The 18,243-nt window shown below is 39.3% G+C and overlaps 1 protein-coding gene across 6 annotated transcripts in view; it reads right to left on the bottom strand.

The window, feature by feature from the left end:
• The window catches only part of atf7ip (activating transcription factor 7 interacting protein), a 31,539-nt gene extending 21,468 nt beyond the window's left edge, over nucleotides 1-10,071 (bottom strand). For 5 of the 6 annotated variants that reach the window (XM_026170709.2, XM_026170714.2, XM_026170713.2 and 2 more), the window contains exon 1: nucleotides 9,130-10,071. The gene's annotated coding sequence lies outside the window, so the exon portion shown is untranslated. Of the gene's footprint in view, nucleotides 1-9,119 lie in introns of all 6 variants that reach the window. The other variant, XM_080302868.1, reaches the window with a different exon arrangement.
• Nucleotides 10,072-18,243: the final 8,172 nt, after the last annotated feature.

Here is an 18,243-nt window from a genome sequence, read left to right as displayed (position 1 = left end):
TATTGGATGGCCTGGAAGAGGCTCGATGTTTCCCTGAATAAGCTGGAGGAGGTAGTCAGAGGGAGGAGACACAAATCTCTCTGAGACTGCATCAGGAAGGGTATCCAGTAAAAATATGCAAAATAAAACATCGGGAGTTACTTAATGTGCCAACTGTTTGTGAAAAGAATAGCTGAACACAGATTACAGGTTTTACAGTTTTATTACTGGCTAGAGTGCACAATTCGCTCAGTGTGGCCAATGAAAAATATTTTCTACCTGGGTAGTTGTAACTTGCTTCAAGCTTTTTGACCAGTTTGCTTAAAGCATTCCTTGACCACCATGTAACAGTATTGGTAATATTCATCAAACATTTGCTCCTTCTGTCATAGGGAGTGCAGCTAGTGAGTGCAGTTATGCACAGTCGAGTCTTTTTTTTTTTTTAACATTTCGGTCGCACATCCCCTGCTTCATAATCTGGCTGTACTTGACAGTGTGTTCTTCTTTAAGTGGTGAAACAAGTTTCTTGTTTCCATTTTCAGTGGAAACAACATTCTTTACATATTTTACACTACTACTTTATTGGAGGTTGCTGAAGTAGCTCCCTTTTTAAGTATTAAATCATCACCTGAGACTGGCAGGCAGCTCTTGCTATCAGACATGCCTGGGATTATCTCTTTGTTGCATGACCTAGACAATGTATAACCATAGTTTTGCTACAGCAATGATATTGAGATATGACACTTATCATGTAATATATATTCTGGTATTGCAGACAATATGACATTACACAACCCTACAGACCACAAAACCCTGACTAGGTGACTAGATGTTTATCTATTCTGTTAAGAAACCGAATGGAAAGCCAACTAATCATTACGGCTGCAATTGTGTGGAAAACCCCCCAAACTAGGAGACAGTGTAGCTTCTCCTGTTTAATGGTTTACTATCACATTTCACTTATTAGCTAACAAAACTAAAATGGTGTTCGCTTAGCAAGCATTGTCATAACATTATAACATTAAGTATCAACGCAACACATTAACGTAAATCTATAAAACTGACCCATTCAGATTTGATATCATAGATCAAATCTGGGGATTTAAATATTTATGAACTGCAGTTTATGAGCATTTAAACTACTGCTGTCGCTTTGCACTAGGGCTGCCATGATTAGTCAACTAGTCACAATTACGTCGACTATCAAAATCGTCGACAACTAATTTAGTAGTCGATGCGTTGTTTGAAGCTTTGTAAGATCCCAAAAGACGCAGGAATAAGTAGCAGGATTTAAGAGTGTAATAACGGACTGAAACAGAAGTTGGCAGCACTGCATGTACAACGATGCCAGCTGCCTTTAAACCCCAAAGAAGAAGCAGTGTCCGGTATCGTAGCTGTGTCCAAATTCAGGAACCGCATCTTCCTGTGCCCGCATTAGTAGGCCAATTACGTTACAGCGACACGACGAAGATTGTCCAAATTCGAAGACTCCGACAAATGCCGCCAACAAATGCGTCCTTTATTTCCCAAGATTTGAAGGATGGGTCGGGTGTATACTTCGTAGCCCAACCCTGTCCCAGAATTCATAGCGCATGCCAGCTCAGTTTCCAACAATAGCGGCAGCTAGTTAGTTTTAATATTACTCTTATTATTCTTTCTGGGTCACAAAATAAACTTAACATATTTTCAGGCGAGAATGTAGCTGTGTAAACTTCAAACACCAGCTCAGTGTATCAAGACACCACATATTTTCAAAAGTGCTCCGACGTTTTCAGAGACGTCTGTTACCCACCAGCTCGATAGCTAGCCCGGGTTCAAGGCTCACTAGAGCCGGTGAGAACACCGGACTCCCGGCAAATCGTTTTCAAACCCACTGCCATCTTTCGCTACTCAGGTTAAACATATATAAGTCACTTAGATAACTTAAAATGTTATTGTTTGGTTTTTTTCAGTATTTTCTTTGTTCCTGAGTAAATCGGTTTGGCTGAGATTAAAGTTATAGTTTTTACACAGCTGAATAAACGTCAAGCAGACAACTGATTATCAGAAGTGTGAGATGCTCGAGAATATACTCCAGTGTCCTGTTATATTTTAGATAGCAAGGAGCAGACGACTGAGATTATTAAGCTTAGAGCTGGGCGATAGAACGATAACGATATGTATCGCGATATAACTTTTACTCGATAGAGAAATTAAGCTATCGCGATAGACCTCGCCGCTCTTGTCCTCTTTAAAAAAAAAAAAAAAAAAAAAAAAAAGGTCAGCCAATCCAAATTAAGTAGCGCAGAGCCGAACCAATCACAGCCGCAGCGTCACGTGGCGTGACTTGTTACGTACAGCACAAGTGCCAAGCCGCACGTGTGTTTGTTTGGGAAGCAGCCAGCGGGTAATGGAGCCAGCGCGTAATGGAGGAAATGAGTGTGCAGACTAGAAAAATCAACCGAGCGTGACCGAAGAGAAAACAGATGATGGTTCCAATGCCGGAGAGATTGTCGAACGGAAGAGCCATAGAAGTTCCGTAGTGTGAAGGTATTTCGGCTATTTCAAGTCTGACAAAAAACAGAGTAGCGTGCACTGTAAATTGTGCCGAAAGCAAGTCTGGAAATACAATAAACTGGTGCATGCGTCACACTGTGCGCCACGTTATTGTTTCGGTGAAATGAATTTCTACAATACTGTTACTGTTAATTCTACTCTCTGCAGTGTTTAAATGCTTACATACACACACAGTTACTGTCCCTCCACACATACGACTCGGTTCTGCTTCTATGCCCCAGCTTTGTTTACTTTTTCCCACCGAGGCTTCTAGACTTCTGATTGGCCAATATTTCTGCACGGTTAGGAATCTAGCGCCACCTGCTGCTTTGGCATGTTCATAGCAGCGTTTTCCTTCATTTCTGCCTTTATGTGTGGACGGGATTATTTTTTAAAACGAAAAAGGAAAATCTCCGTTTTCAAAAATACCCGTGTACGTGTGGACGTAGCCTCAGTCTCTGACTGGAAGCGCTAATTCGTCATTCGGCTTTTGTCAGACTAAAGTAACTGTTAAAACTGTTTGAAAAGCTAAGCTATACAACAAGGAGAGATTGAGAATTTCCTTTTAGTTCTCAGTTTATTTGATATTGACAAAAGTTAGTCAGTTTTGTCTGTTCTTCTGTAAAACAAACTAAGATTTATTTTTAGAATTAATATTTTGTTTCTAAGTGGAATTGACTATTTAGTCTGTTTCGTTTGTTCTATTTTGAAACTTAAACGCTTTAGCGGCTGCCTTTTGTGTAGTTTGCAATATTTGCCTTTATTTATCTGAAAAAGTCTCATGTTCCTTAAGTACATCTACCCTGTTGAACTTATTATGGGAAATAAATATTTAAATATAAACAAGCTGCTGATTATTTCACATTTTACTTGTGAGCAACGGCACATTTAAATCTTACAAATATAGTTATTTGGCTTATATCGTGATAGATATCGTTATCGCCTGAAATGAAAAAAACATATCGTGATATGAAAAAATCTCATATCGCCCAGCTCTAATTAAGCTCCACCGAAAAAATCTGCAAATTTCATTAAAATTTAATAAACTATCATCTTGTCTCTACTTTTAGTTAGCACATACCTTAAACACTTAAAGCTGTAAGCTAATGATAGTTAAACAAGAGCAGATGCATGCTAGTGCAATAAGCTGTACGTTTTACGTCCAATGGATGCATGATCTGATTAGTCGACTAATCGCAAAAATAATCGGTGACTAGTCGACTAGCAAAATAATCGTTTGTGGCAGCCCTACTTTGCACAGTCTGCATTTAAGTTTGTTTTCTGTGAAATGCTTTCGCATTTTTTAAAATCTCAGTTTCCATTTTCTTCCGTCTTCCTGCTTTGCCATTCGCCTACACTTCTTCTTTGTTAATATTGAGTGCAGTCTTGCAGATGGAAAATGTGATACTGCCCCCATACCTTCCTGCAGTGTATTGCAGTTACAAAAACACATTTATGTGGTATGTATATGACGCGTCAACAATAAAATGATGGACTAACCACTTTTTAATAGTCGATGTCATAGATTATGTCAACAAATTGTGGCAGCCCTACTAGCCAACTAGTGTTTCTGATGTCTACTAGCAAGGGGAGTAACATCTATACATCTAGTTAAGTAGTCGCGCATATCCCTATGTAGCAGCAACTGAACTTTCTAAATAACTGAAATATAGCTAGGAGGCCTGTACAGGTAACTTGAATACATGAGAAAGACTTTAGTCGCCTAGTCTGAAAACTATTGTAAGATTCACTGCTTTAGGTAATGTTAAAAGGTCAATTTTTTCTGTAATTTTACAAATAACTTTCCTGATATTTCAGTCTTTATTTGCCACATCACTGCTCTTCTGTGTAACATCCCCTTAGTACTCATATTGCTACCAGACAGCTACCAGGATTAAATAATTACAAACAGCCACAACAAAATATGAAGCTGGAAAATACGCAAGTGTAGCATGTCTTAAGCACAAACATTCTCATTTTAATAGGATAAAAATCTGTGTAAAACCTGACCACTTTTTTATTGTTATTATCATCATCATTATTATGTGTGAAGTACAACATTACATCTGAAACAACCAAGATTTCTAATCAGCAGCACAACAAGACATCAACGACGAATAACCAGCACACAGAATTTTGAACCTAGATCACATTTCTCATCTCTCTCATTTTCAGCCCAAAGCAAAGGAACCGGCTCCAACTGGCTGAAACCGGTTCTCATAGACTTGGCATGCTTTCAAAATCTCACAAACAAGGGCAAATTTTTTCCTATTTAAAGTTAAAAATACAGTACTGGAAGCCAGCATCACGCCTGACCTAACTTCCATAAGAATAATTTCATAACATAACATGTAAATGTCAGAATCTGTAATTAAATGAGAAACACACAAACTGATTTGCCTTTTCATTGTGGACAAATCAGTTATGTCTCTATATTTCTACATTTGATTTATTTGATCAATCTATTAAGAATTAGCTTAAATTTCAATAAATAACCATGGTGACATGGTTTTAACCATAACTACTATGATATACCAACATGAATACCATTTCATGTTGAAGTGCACCGCTTTGTAAGAATTTAAGATACATAACAAATAATGTCACACAATAGCAGTGGCACGTATTGAGAGTATTGAGAATCAATATGCATTTTGTCACTTGACCAGTTATATAATGTGATATATTATTTTTAATTATTTCTCTACAGAAAATGCTGCAAGATACAAGTATGCTCTGTGTGACATGGTACAGTGATGTGGCCTACCTGAATGGCACTTTACGCCCTTGTCTAATATACACATTAAAATTTCAGATGAATCTGAGTTATGTCATCAAATTCTGCTCATATTTATCACTGAGGCCAAAAACTCTTGGCCTATAGTTGTCATGAGCCAACAGCTGCACAGTGCCGACTTACATCTGGTAGCAAACATGTATAAACCAGGACTGCTGTCACACTAACTCCCCCTTTTCTCCACATGGAGCTCCCCAGAAGGTCTCGATTTTAATGATAGAAAACAAAACAAAATATTTTTTTATTTACAATCTTAAAATCTTAATGAAGCTAGCTCTACAAATTGCTGATTTATAAAACTCAATACAGACAATCTTACACGGTATAAGAAGTTAAATAAATTCAGCAAAGTCAAATATAACATCTACAAGAAAGCTTTTGAAAAATGTATGTGGCGCCTTTAAGGGCTGCTTCCTCTTCTGCAGATAAAAAAAAAAAAGAGACTGTAATGAATTACAAGTGCACCATGTGAGCACTGCCGCTGGGTGAAGCGGGGGAGGTGAAACCAAAAACAAGGCCATACCATGTTCTAAAAGGGTAAAAACCAAATATTAAACTCTTAATTTTCTCTGTTTCTATGGACACGGTTATCAATAACATTATAACGGGGAGTTGGAAAATATGAAAGACTCCAAATCTGAAGACAGATGAAATTGCCCAAACCACTTGGTGCCTGATATTTTATGCAGTTCAGAAATCACTCCGCTGGCCTTATATCTATTCTGCGCATCAGTTCACCAAAACCAAAAACAAAGTGAGATTTCTCATTTGTAGTAAATTTGTGTGATAGGTCAAAGACAAAACCTGCTTAATTCTTGTCTGATGAGATCGACTTTAGGCCACACCCACATCCTAGGACAGTGGAATGGAAAATTACTAGACTGTACCACTTTAAACCAAGAGGGGAGGGGTGCAGCTGCCTCTTACTCACATTAGCCATTATATTTTTCTATTCTATCACATTGAAGGCTCTATCTAGATTGCAGTTTGATAAGCTACAGCGATTCCTGCAAGTGTATTTTTTAAATCGCTAACTCTTCAGTAAAGCTGCCAATCCAACGACACAAAACAGAGTGACATAGTCCATTTATTACTTTGGCACTTTCTTCATTAGTTTCTATCTCAAGATAAACAACTACACATTAAGATCTGTCATTTTTTTTGTCCCTCGCCCAAATTACCACCTTTGCAGGACACTGATTATGTCTGCAGCTTCCTAGCACCAACACGGCACAGTCGCTACACTGATGTTGTAGGACTGGCTTTTAATGTCTTGAAGTGAGGTATGAACATACCCAAGACACAAATGTACATTTCCAGTTGTGAAATTTGGGAGAAAATTCATTATATTTTTGTAGTTTTTCCCACCTGAAACAGTTTGTTACGAACAAAAACAGTGACAATGTTTAAGTAGCTTTTTGCTGTTTGTTTTAACATTTAATGTCATATTAATCAGAATTTTAAAAATTTGCCAGTGTAATATTATCAATTCTATGGTATTAGAAAGTAATTAATTTATCACTGGCCACTGCCACTGCTAGCTGACATTTTTTGTTTTACGCATTTCTAACATATACGAAGCTAACCTGGAAGTGGCTTCTATCTGACGGCCACCAGAGGGTGACAGTTGTGGTTGCAAAAAGAACCTCTGGTTCTACAGAGATCTATGGGGGGGGAAAAGTTTATTTTGACCACTAAACATTTTCGTGCGGAGTTTAGGGCTTAATCGAGCATTCTGTTTTTTTGCAACCGAAAGGGCACCGGTTAAAACACACATCCAAACTGAATACAATCTTAAAGCGAACACAGGTAAAACTACAAACTGTAGCATAGCATATTACTATTACAGTAATTGCAAAAACCTGGATTACAGGAAAAGCACAATAAATAGCTACAGCAAAGTCAAATATAACTTTAAACACACACACACACAAAAAAATAGGTTGTGCCTTTAAGGGCTGCTTCCTGTTCTGTAGGGAAACAACAGTCTCTGTAATGAATTACAAGTGCACCATGTGAGCACTGCAGAAGTGAAGAGGGGGAGGTGAAACCAGAAACAAGGCATGATTCAAAAAATTAAAAGCAAATATGAAACTGTTGACTTTATATTAACTGATTTTTTTAAAAAAATATGTAAGATGTTGGAAAATATGATGAAAGACTACAGCACTGAAAACTGAGAAATTGCCCAAGACATTTGGTGTCTGATCTTTAGTGCAGTGTAATGATCATGTACATCTTTCCATCTTTCCACCAAAACCATAAAAGGTGGAGATTTCAGTTTTCAAGTAAAGTCACTGGCAGGTAAAAAAACCAAAACCTGCTCAACTCTTGTCTGATCATTGACTTTAGGCCACACCCACATCCTAGGAGAGTGAAATGGAAAATTACTGGATTGTACCACTTTAAACCAAGAGGGGGAGGGGGCGGGTTCAGCTGCTCAATATGAGGAATGCAGCTTTCTCCTACTCACTTCTAGTCACTTTAGACAGCTAAGTTAAAAAGATTATACTGTAGCAGTGAATTTAGGGATACCATCTAGTAAGAGCTAAAAAACTTTTGTGGATATTATTTTTAAAATAAAAGCCACATTTTCATTTAGCATCCACAGAAGATCAATAACGGACGCCACAAAGCTTTTTGTTATGTCAACATGCTGATTATATTCGCTGCTTCCTAGCACCAACATGGCGCAGTTGCTACATTGACTTTGTAGAACTTTACCTAAAAAGCCATAAAATGAGGTACAAAAACATCAGAGACACAAGTGTGCATTTCCACATTCTGAATTGGGAAGCAAACTTAAAGTATTTGATTACTGATGAGATGTAAGAACTCTTTCTTCAATCAGCAGATAGTAAAGCGACTATTATTTATATCAGCTGTCCCCAACCCCTGGGCCTCGAACCGGTACCGGTCCGTGAGTCGTTTGGTACCGGGTCGCAAGAGTTGAGGCTCAGGTGTGAAATGTATGGTTTTCAGGGTTTTTATCGGTTTTCAGCGTTATTTTGTTATCGTTTTTATCGTTAACTCGGTTTTCCTGGGTCTTTTCACCTGTGTTATGAATAAATCTTTTTTTCGTTACCGGTACTAGTTTTATTTTGTTGTATTTATCCGCGACACATTAAAGGCCAGTCCGTGAAAATATTGTCGGGCACAAACCGGTCCGTGGCGCAAAAAAGGTTGGGGACTGCTGATTTATATAACTAAAGATAAAGGTGACTTGTTTCACAACGTTTATCAGAAATCAAGGAATAGACATGTAATTTTTTTTAAAGCTCAAATGTTCTAAAATATATGCTGTATGTAATTTAAAAAAAACTACCTGAATAACAAATGTAAGATATATCAGCATTCAAATCAATTCACAGTTTAATGCTAGCATACACGGATGTTATGACTCCAGACTGGTTATGCAAACGACTTTTCTAGCACACAAAAAAACGAATCGAATATAAGCCATTAGAGAATTTTTTAAAAAAAATGTCTGTAAATAAAAGCTGCAAATAAAATGTTTTCACTCCGTGATATCGATTAAAAAAACCAAAACAGTATCAATATACCATTATTCATTTAGCGAACACTGACACTGCTAGCTGACAGGGTTTTCATTATGCATGTCTGCTGTAATCCCGGTCTGTAGGGGTCACTGTTGCATTGTATGCAGCCAACTACCAGTAACAGATTTTTTCCCCTAATTCATATCAAATGTTTCTGTTCAGAACCACAAGTTCCATAAAGGATGACATTCACTGCTATTAAATAAAAGTACAAATAAGCTGTCTGGGTACCATGCTAACTGCAGTACCTCGACTCACCGAATTTCTCTACGCTGTCCGCCGACGTTCCCGCGATTTTAAGCTTCGTTCCGTACGGTCCCCTCCTCACCCGCTGGTGTCCAAACCAACTCTTACAGACCCCCTGTGTGAAGCGCCGATGCTCTCGGGATGCGTTATGAGTGCTGCATCAAGTCCACGTTCTCAAGATGAACCGGGGAAACTAGTGAGCTGTGCCACAACAACAACTGTTGTGTTCGCGGATTCAACCGACTGCTCCGCGCCCCCTCTGACTCGCGAACAGACTCCTCCTCCTTTCGCGCACGCACAAAAAAACTCCAACGGCTGACGTTGCGACCGGGGGAGAGGGGGTTTGGTCGTTAAACGACTAACGGTCGCGCAGTCCAGAGATGCAGTCTGAGTGGTTCACCCGGTTTTTTTTTTTTTAAAGCATCCTGTTGGTCACCGTGCTGAAGTCGGTAGATAAAAGCAGGCAAGGTATGTATATGAACCGCTGCAGGATGTTTTAGGTCGGTTAGTATGGAGGATATGCAGGACTCAAAGAAAATGTGCTGCAGCTTGTAGTTACCCTGCAGCAGGAGGAGCAGGTTTGAGACAGAATCACAGAGCCAATGAGTGGTAGAGAACAGGCAGCTGAACATTGGCATGGAGGGGGAGGGGTGTCCAGACAGAGCCCAGAGACATTACAGTGCTAAGGGGGAGGGGTTATAGGGAGGGGGAGGAGCCTTCTGCCAAACAACAGCCTGAAAATTTGTCTGTAACCTAACTACAGACAGTAGTGTGATTGTAGTTTTATAAACCTACACTCACAGTTACACAGACCTGCTGCATCGGCAAGCATGGTGGTTATGCAGGGTGTTAGGTACATTGAAGTGTTGCACTTTCTACGCGGAAGTGCACACATGAGAAGAGTCCACCTGAAGGTCCCAGCGAGTAGTTATGTTATGTTATGTTATGCTATTTATTAGAAACAACAGTCTTTTTGCAGTCATTTCCTTCTGAGATCACAAAGCATTAATTCAGGTCAGCCATTTTGTGCACTCACTTGTGCTTGAGGAACTTGCTGTTCCCCAAGAGGCCAGCAGGGGGTGAGTTATAGTGGTCTTATATTCTCATGTTTGTTGGTATTCCAGAAAAGGAATAGCTTAAACCTTTGCACCTCGTGTTGTCTGAGTCCCTTGTGAAGAATCCATGTGATCGGGAGCAGGGGAGCTGGTATCTGTGCTCTCCAAGAGCCTGCGTGTCTCTCTCTTTCTCACACCCTTTTGCACACCGACATGTCTGCAGTGCTGGAGAAAGCAGCCTTGAGCTTAGACAAGTCACCCCCTGTGGTCAAATCAGCTAGGCTACACTGTAGCTTAGTTCTCATACATTGATATTGGGGCATAAATTGAACACACAGCAATAAAAAACGTTTACATTTTCCTTCGCTTAGGCAGTACAAGCAGCCTGAAAATAGCCTGCATAGCTGAAGCTCTCAGTTTGGTGAATCACCGTTTAGAGTCCTCAATAAATCATAACACGCTGCTTTGATGGTAGAAGTATTTTTGCATAGTTACCCGTGCAAGTGAAGGAATAAATTCTTTTAAAATTAGAGTACTTTTCAATTTATTTGTTGGGATTATTTAAAATTCCTAATGCTGGAAATCTCACTATATCGGCAGGTGAGCTTGTATGTTTCGGCAGAGTTATAAAGCTGTCTGTACACATGCCTCTTTATTTAAAAAAAATAAATCTCAATAATCGCATTTGTTTCACTCTGTCTTTACACACTCATTTGTAGCCACAAATTTGCTTATTAAAACCCACAGCAGGCTTGACTTCCTGCAGTAATAAAAAAACTACATTTGTATGCATTAGTTTGAAGTACTCACACTTTCACATAATACTTGTTGATAATTGTGAGTTCTTGAGTGGTGTTTGTGTATACATGTATTTATAACAGGGTCCATTCTTCTCAAGCCTTAAAGCAGAATTTTTCCATGTTCCCATTTCCTCCAAATATACCTTTGGTAAGATTTGCAAGGTTGCAGTCTCAGCTGCCACCAGTCTCTCACCTTAATCGAGCTTTCAGAAAGGCGTTGGCTTATCCAGAGGTCATCTGTGCATAGGTAAGGTCTCCCTTTACCGATGCTGAGCCGGATCCCTTGTCATCATATGGAGTTTTCAATTGGCCTTTCTGCCCAGCAGTTCTACAGTGTTCCTGTTAATTACCGTTATTAATGATATTATAATAGGCTTTTAAGCATCAGTTAGCTTAACTCGAGATTTCCTAAGTAGGAGAGCAAAGTTGGAGTGGTCAGAAAATTTGTCGGTACAAGTCCATTCACCCACTTTCTTCAGGGACGCCAGCGAGCGCTGGAGCCTATCCCAGCTATCATAGGATGACAGGCGAGACACATACATGAACTGTATGAGACCTAATGAGTTAATTAATGCTGACTTCTGAGAGTTTCATTGAATGTTTGGGATGGGAGTTAAATATATAATGAAATGACACATCTTATTTCCCCGAAGGGCTTTATTCATTTCTTTTTACTTTGAAATTTAATAAACGTTTAATTTGCCTTGAGGTGTCCAAACTTCTGCATGTATTGTAGTGCTTGTTTATAGCAGAAGGAGATTTTGGGTAGGCATGAGTAACAGACACTTGTTTTCAGTGTATAATTTTATTGACTTTGTGAAGCTAACCTTAAACTAACAAGCTAAATATATAAATCTCCACAAAAGCTATGTAGTCTGTTTCAAATAGAAACAATTCTGGAAGGACAAACAATTCTGGAGGATCATTTTTAATATCATTATATTAAAAATATTAGTTTAATACCAAAGCCCACATTAAATTTAGCTTTAACCACCATCCGCACACACTGTTTTTAACCTCAGCTGAACACGATAAGTCAGCCACAAAGCCAATGATAAAGAAACTGTAGCTCACGGTAAACCACAATCATGATCTGCCAGCCAATTTGTCTACATGGTGTGCCAGATCCTTTAGAGTCTCCGCGTAAACAAGAGAACGCCAGAAAATCATATTAAAAATTAACTAAAGTTCTTTATGAGCACAACAAAGGGTGCAAAGTTTCAAATCGAACTTTAGACAGTCTTTAATTTGCCATCTTCCCAAGACAAAGTCCACGTAAGGTCAGTTTACGCTAATACGTGTTGGTAATAGTCTGGTTGTCATGTGCTTCCTGCATTCAGTCAGCTTCCTTCCCGAACCGTGTGGTATTTACAGTAGTGTAAGCATGTGGGGAGAGGACTGTTTCCACCCATGTGCCTCATGTCAGAGAAGTGTAAATAGCATCCCAAACTGAGTGCAGTCCTGCAGATGGAAAATGTGATACTGCCCCCATACCTTCCTGCAGTGTACTGCAGTTACAAAAACACATTTATGTGGTATGTATATGGCGCGTCAACAATAAAATGATGGACTAACCACTTTTTAATAGTCGACGTCATAGATTATGTCAACAAATTGTGGCAGCCCTACTAGCCAACTAGTGTTTCTGATGTCTACTAGCAAGGGGAGTAACATCTATACATCTAGTTAAGTAGTCGCGCGTATCCCTATGTAGCAGCAACTGAACTTTCTAAATAACTGAAATATAGCTAGGAGGCCTGTACAGGTAACTTGAATACATGAGAAAGACTTTAGTCACCTAGTCTGAAAACTATTGTAAGATTCACTGCTTTAGGTAATGTTAAAAGGTCAATTTTTTCTGTAATTTTACAAATAACTTTCCTGATATTTCAGTCTTTATTTGCCACATCACTGCTCTTCTGTGTAACATCCCCTTAGTACTCATATTGCTACCAGACAGCTACCAGGATTAAATAATTAAAAACAGCCACAACAAAATATGAAGCTGGAAAATACGCAAGTGTAGCATGTCTTAAGCACAAACATTCTCATTTTAATAGGATAAAAATCTGTGTAAAACCTGACCACTTTTTTATTATTATTATCATCATCATTATTATTATGTGTGAAGTACAACATTACATCTGAAACAACCAAGATTTCTAATCAGCAGCACAACAAGACATCAACGACGAATAACCAGCACACAGAATTTTGAACCTAGATCACATTTCTCATCTCTCTCATTTTCAGCCCAAAGCAAAGGAACCGGCTCCAACTGGCTGAAACCGGTTCTCATAGACTTGGCATGCTTTCAAAATCTCACAAACAAGGGCAAATTTTTTCCTATTTAAAGTTAAAAATACAGTACTGGAAGCCAGCATCACGCCTGACCTAACTTCCATAACTGGTTATTCCATATGGATTTGTGAAAACAGCTTATGTAAAACACTGAATCTGTTACTGAAATGGACCTTTATAAGAGTAGAGAACATATCTCTACATATGAGCAAAAATAAAATGCAATAACACAAAGTTTTCAAACCACACCCAGCATTGACCCGCCTTCTCTTGATCTCATAGGTAAAGTTTTTAAGTTATCCAGTAATGCTGCACTAATGAATTAGACTAACTATTCACTTTAGCTAAAGTTATTAAGTTAGCTAAAGAGTTGGGATGCTGTGTAAGACATAAATAAAGCTAAAATACAAAGGTTTGGACACCGTTTTGCATGTTTCCCTACTGTAGGGGTCTCTGCAAGCATACAGAGGGGGTACTCTGAGAGGGTCCAAGATGACAACTTTGGAATTCTACTAGAAACAGTCGATCATATTTGTTGTCAAAGCTGAATTCAGGGCAAACTACGCTAAATTAGCGTTTTTAGCTAGCAGCTACAATAAGCATAAAAGTTACCGTACGGCTATCATTTGTTAACATGACGCTTGTTCTTATACATGTAGTACATTTATTACCAACCTGAGAGTTCATCCGCTGGTCATTCGACATGACGAATGACTTCTGAAGTCTTAATTCAGCTCAAGACGCTGTAGATTCCCGTCAGTAACACTTTCGGTCCGCTAGTAAAACGTAGTTCTATTAATCTGCGCTTGAACCGGAACCGGATGTAAGTTCCAAAAAACTGAATTTTGGAACTGAAATTGAATTGTAGAACTGAAACTGAATGGTGAGAAGTGAAACTGAAAGTATTCGAGAGCTGAATTTTTAAAGGATAAAATGCAGTTTCAAAGCAAATCAATTCATTTTCAAAATCTAAAATTCAATTTCAATTTAGTGATGATCATTTTCAAACCATAAATTCAATTTCAAATTAGACTAATTCAAATTCGGTTTTCAAAAGCATTTATTCAAGTTACAATTCAGATTCAGTCTGAGCAATTCAAATTCAAATTTAACTTATTCAAATTCAGTTTCTGATGGCACAGATTTCTGCCCATACTTAACTTCTGTCTCGCTAGCTTGCCCTGCGCTCAGTGAATCTGCACTCGACTACTCCGCCTAGGCTGCACTGTCGAGTGCAGCTTGCCCTGCTCTCAGTGAATCTGCACTCAACTGCTCCGCCTAGGCTGCACTGTCGAGTGCAGATTCACTGAGCGCTCAACACAGACAGCATCGTCAGAAGGAAAGTTGATAAAATAAATTAAAAATTTTGTATTGTTCGATACATATGCGTACCGAACCGAAAGCACTGTATCGAACGGTTCAATATCGATACGAATATCGTTGCACCCCTAGTATTTATACACAAGCATTCATATATAGTCAAATAATTTTAAAAAAAAAGTTAATTTACCTGTTATTACCACACACCAAATCCGGTCGTTGGTACTTGCTGGCTTGTGTAGCCTCTATGCAGTGTTGCCAACTCCTCAGTAGGGAAAATCGCTATTGGCTGTCCTAAAAGTCGCTAGAAGTCGCTAAATGATGTCATCACCTAATTTGCATAATTGGTCATGCTAATATAATTGTAACCTACGCTGTTGGAGAGAGAAATAACATCGTGGAAGAGACATAAAGTGAGCAAAAAAACGTCCTAAATGCATTTAGAATTTATTTAGAACTACAAATTAAATTTCTTTTAGCAATTATTGTTTTTTAATGTCACAATTCCAACCCTGCTCCTTTATCCGGGCTTCGACCGGCAAAAGTGACTCGAAATAGGCACTCTGGTGGAGTTACGTTATGTGTGTGTGTGTGTGTGTGTTTATAAGTAGTTTTAAACCTTGTGATCCACAAAACAGCATAACAGTAAAAGAAGAACTGACTGCGTTACAGTCAGTGCGGGAGCAGCGGCTTCGCTCATGTGTGGTTCATTTGCAGTTTGGACGCATAGGTGTGAACATCTCCTGCAGCTGGGGGAGGACTATCCTCCGCCCGTGAGCGCTTTAGCACGGGTGAGGTGCCCACGGCAGCACCGCTGCTTTTTGAGAGTAAGAGCAACACGCCCTTTCACGTCAAAAAGTCGTCATAAATAAGTCTCCAATAACACCAGAAAAAGTCGCCAGATTTGTCACTAGTCGCTTTTTAGGAAAAAAGTCGCTAAGGGGGTCTGAAAACTCACTAAATATAGCGACAAAGTTGCTAAGTTGGCAACACTGCCTCTATGTAACAAAAGCTCAACACTGCTCCTAGCATCCTGGAGCACTTCTGTTTTGTACGTGTTTTGAGTTTTTATGTGCTTCTGAGTTTTTACGTGTTTTGGAGTTTGTACTTGTTTTTACGTGTTTTGGAGTTTGTACGTGTTTTTATGTGTTTTGGAGTTTGTACGTGCTTCAGAGTTCGTACGCGATTTGAAGTTTGTATGTGCTTTGTCTGTAGGGGCCACCGTAAATATACTTTTATTTATTCACTCCACATAAAATGTAATAAATAAATCATATAATACAAAAATCAACTATTTACATTTCAACTTTTAACTATTTAAATTTTCAGCTTTTTCCTTTTACAAATTTAAAGTGAAACAACACAAAACACTGCAAACCACAACACAATTAAATATAAATTATAATATGAAAACAAAAAGAACATGCATATTCTCTGTCATATGGACCTGCATGAATAAACTTTCTGAATCCTTTATCATCTGCAACTGAAAATAGTTGTGGATGATTACCAGTGTTGGGTAAGTTACTTTAAATTAGTAACTTAGTTACATTACTAGTTACTTCTATCAAAAGTAACTCAGTTACTTCAAGTTACTCGTTACTTTCAGAGTAACTAGTTACTAGGGAAAGTAACTTTGGTTTTACTCAGAATTCTCTTGTTAATGTGTTGCTTCCGTAACTGGATACCCAGCAAGATTGCCAGTCTTCTAGCTTGCTTACATGCCACAAGTGCACTGTGCCACCTACCAATAGAAAGGAAAAAATAATGTGCACATTTCCACGAGAGAAATCCCACACCTGATTCTATCCTAGCCTGCTTTTTACATCCAACACAAAAACTGCAGTCGTGGTGCTTTTGATTGTACTCAGAACTCGGAAATTCTGCCTTCTGAATAGGAAGATGTAGGCAACACCAGACTGCAGATGAGCTGCATACAGAGCTGGACTGGGACAAAAAAATCGTCCCGGGCATTTTGACTAGAGACCAGCCCACCATTATAGGAAAAATCATAAAGCCTTTGAATGAAAATAAACGCTGTTGTGACAGTGATGTACACTGTTCTGATGGTATATATGTATCAATCTATCAATTGTTTGTTGCAAGACTCAGATAATTATTTTTTTAAAAGTGAGACATTTTAAATGAGAATAAGAAAGTATTTTTTTGTGCCCCCCTTTTCCTTTTAATGCCCTACATGGACCCCTGGCAACACTTTGCTAGACCCGCCCCTGCACAGTTACCAGCTGTCAGCTACTTAGAAAAGGATCCTGGTGTTATTTGTCTCTCAGAAACAGTTCATAACTTCCCTTCAACTCATTCATGTTAACTAAAAGGTAAGTCTATTTCTCCATCACAGCTCTGATGATTCAGGAAGGACATCTCCTGGTTTCATCTTCATGTTTCCCTCTCATCACATATTCAAACCGATATCATGACCAGCAGGTTTACAGCTGTGGCTCCAGCAAACATCAGCTGATACTAGAAATTAATATTAAATCAATTCTAACAACAGCTGATCAAGCTTAAAAGTGCTGCTGTTGTTTTCGTGGTTAGTTGCTGGTTCGTCTGTGTTGTTTCCCCTCGGTCTCCCTGCATCTCTCCATGTGTATTTCCTCGGATCTCCCTGCATCTTCGTTTCTGGTTTGTGTTGTTAGTTTACCCAGTTTAGGTTTCCGGTTTCATGTTCACCCACCATTGCTGTTTGTACCCACTCCTGTAAATAAATACTCACCTGCACCAGAGCTGCCGCCTTTTGGGTCCTTTCTCCAACTCCACACGGCTTGCCCTGGCAAACCGTGACAGTACGAACCAGCCACTACCACGACCCAGCAGTTTGCAACCCTTCTGAGGAGCTAAAGGACGATATCATTTTCACTGTGGAGAATCTTCTCAGCCTATGGCTGGAACACCCCCCGGAAGAGCTTCGCCGCGCAGCGGAAAATCGGCTGCAACGGCTCTTTTCCGGCCTGCCATGGCTATTGGAATCGCTTTCCCCGACCATGCAGGCCTTTCTCCACCTCACACCACACCTTCTCTCCGCCACTACTACCTCGCAGCCCGACTCGCCGGACGTGATTTTGCCCCGGCAAACCGTGACAACCGCGACATCCGCTGGTTTCCTCTTTCTGGCGCAAAGTGAGCGACAAATAAACAAGAGAGAAAAGCCGATCAGCTGATCATTGATCAGTTTCATGATTGAAGTAGAAACAGGAGAGGGAGGGTGAGAGGATGAGAGAAGAAGAGGCAGCTGTGCAGCGTAAACACAGAATAACTCCAGCTTTGTGTCTTTTTCATTGTAGCTGAAGTCCGGGACAAAATGTTCTTTTTCACCTCAATACGAAACGCGTAATATTTTCTCTGAATACGAGACGATTCCGTTTTTTACTGGATGCTTGGCAACTCTAATAATTAACCTTATGAACAAAATAAAGTTCAACATCAGTAACATAGCACCCACCCAGCTGTATAGAAACTCCGTCATGCTAGCTAGCACGCAGTACGAAAAAGTCAGCATAACGAAAATAAACTCCACCTAAACTTGGTTTATATCTGACCCAGATGGACTGCAGGTTATAACTTCTTACCTGAAGTTCAGTTCACCTGACACTCTCGGACCAGCGGCCGCTTCGGGTCTCTCCTCTTGGCTC

This window comes from Astatotilapia calliptera, chromosome 6 (assembly GCF_964374335.1).
Source record: "Astatotilapia calliptera chromosome 6, fAstCal68.1, whole genome shotgun sequence".
In the NCBI taxonomy this organism is placed as follows: Eukaryota; Metazoa; Chordata; class Actinopteri; order Cichliformes; family Cichlidae; genus Astatotilapia; species Astatotilapia calliptera.
Note: the sequence above shows the minus strand (reverse complement) of the source record. Positions and strands in the feature narration are given on the sequence as shown.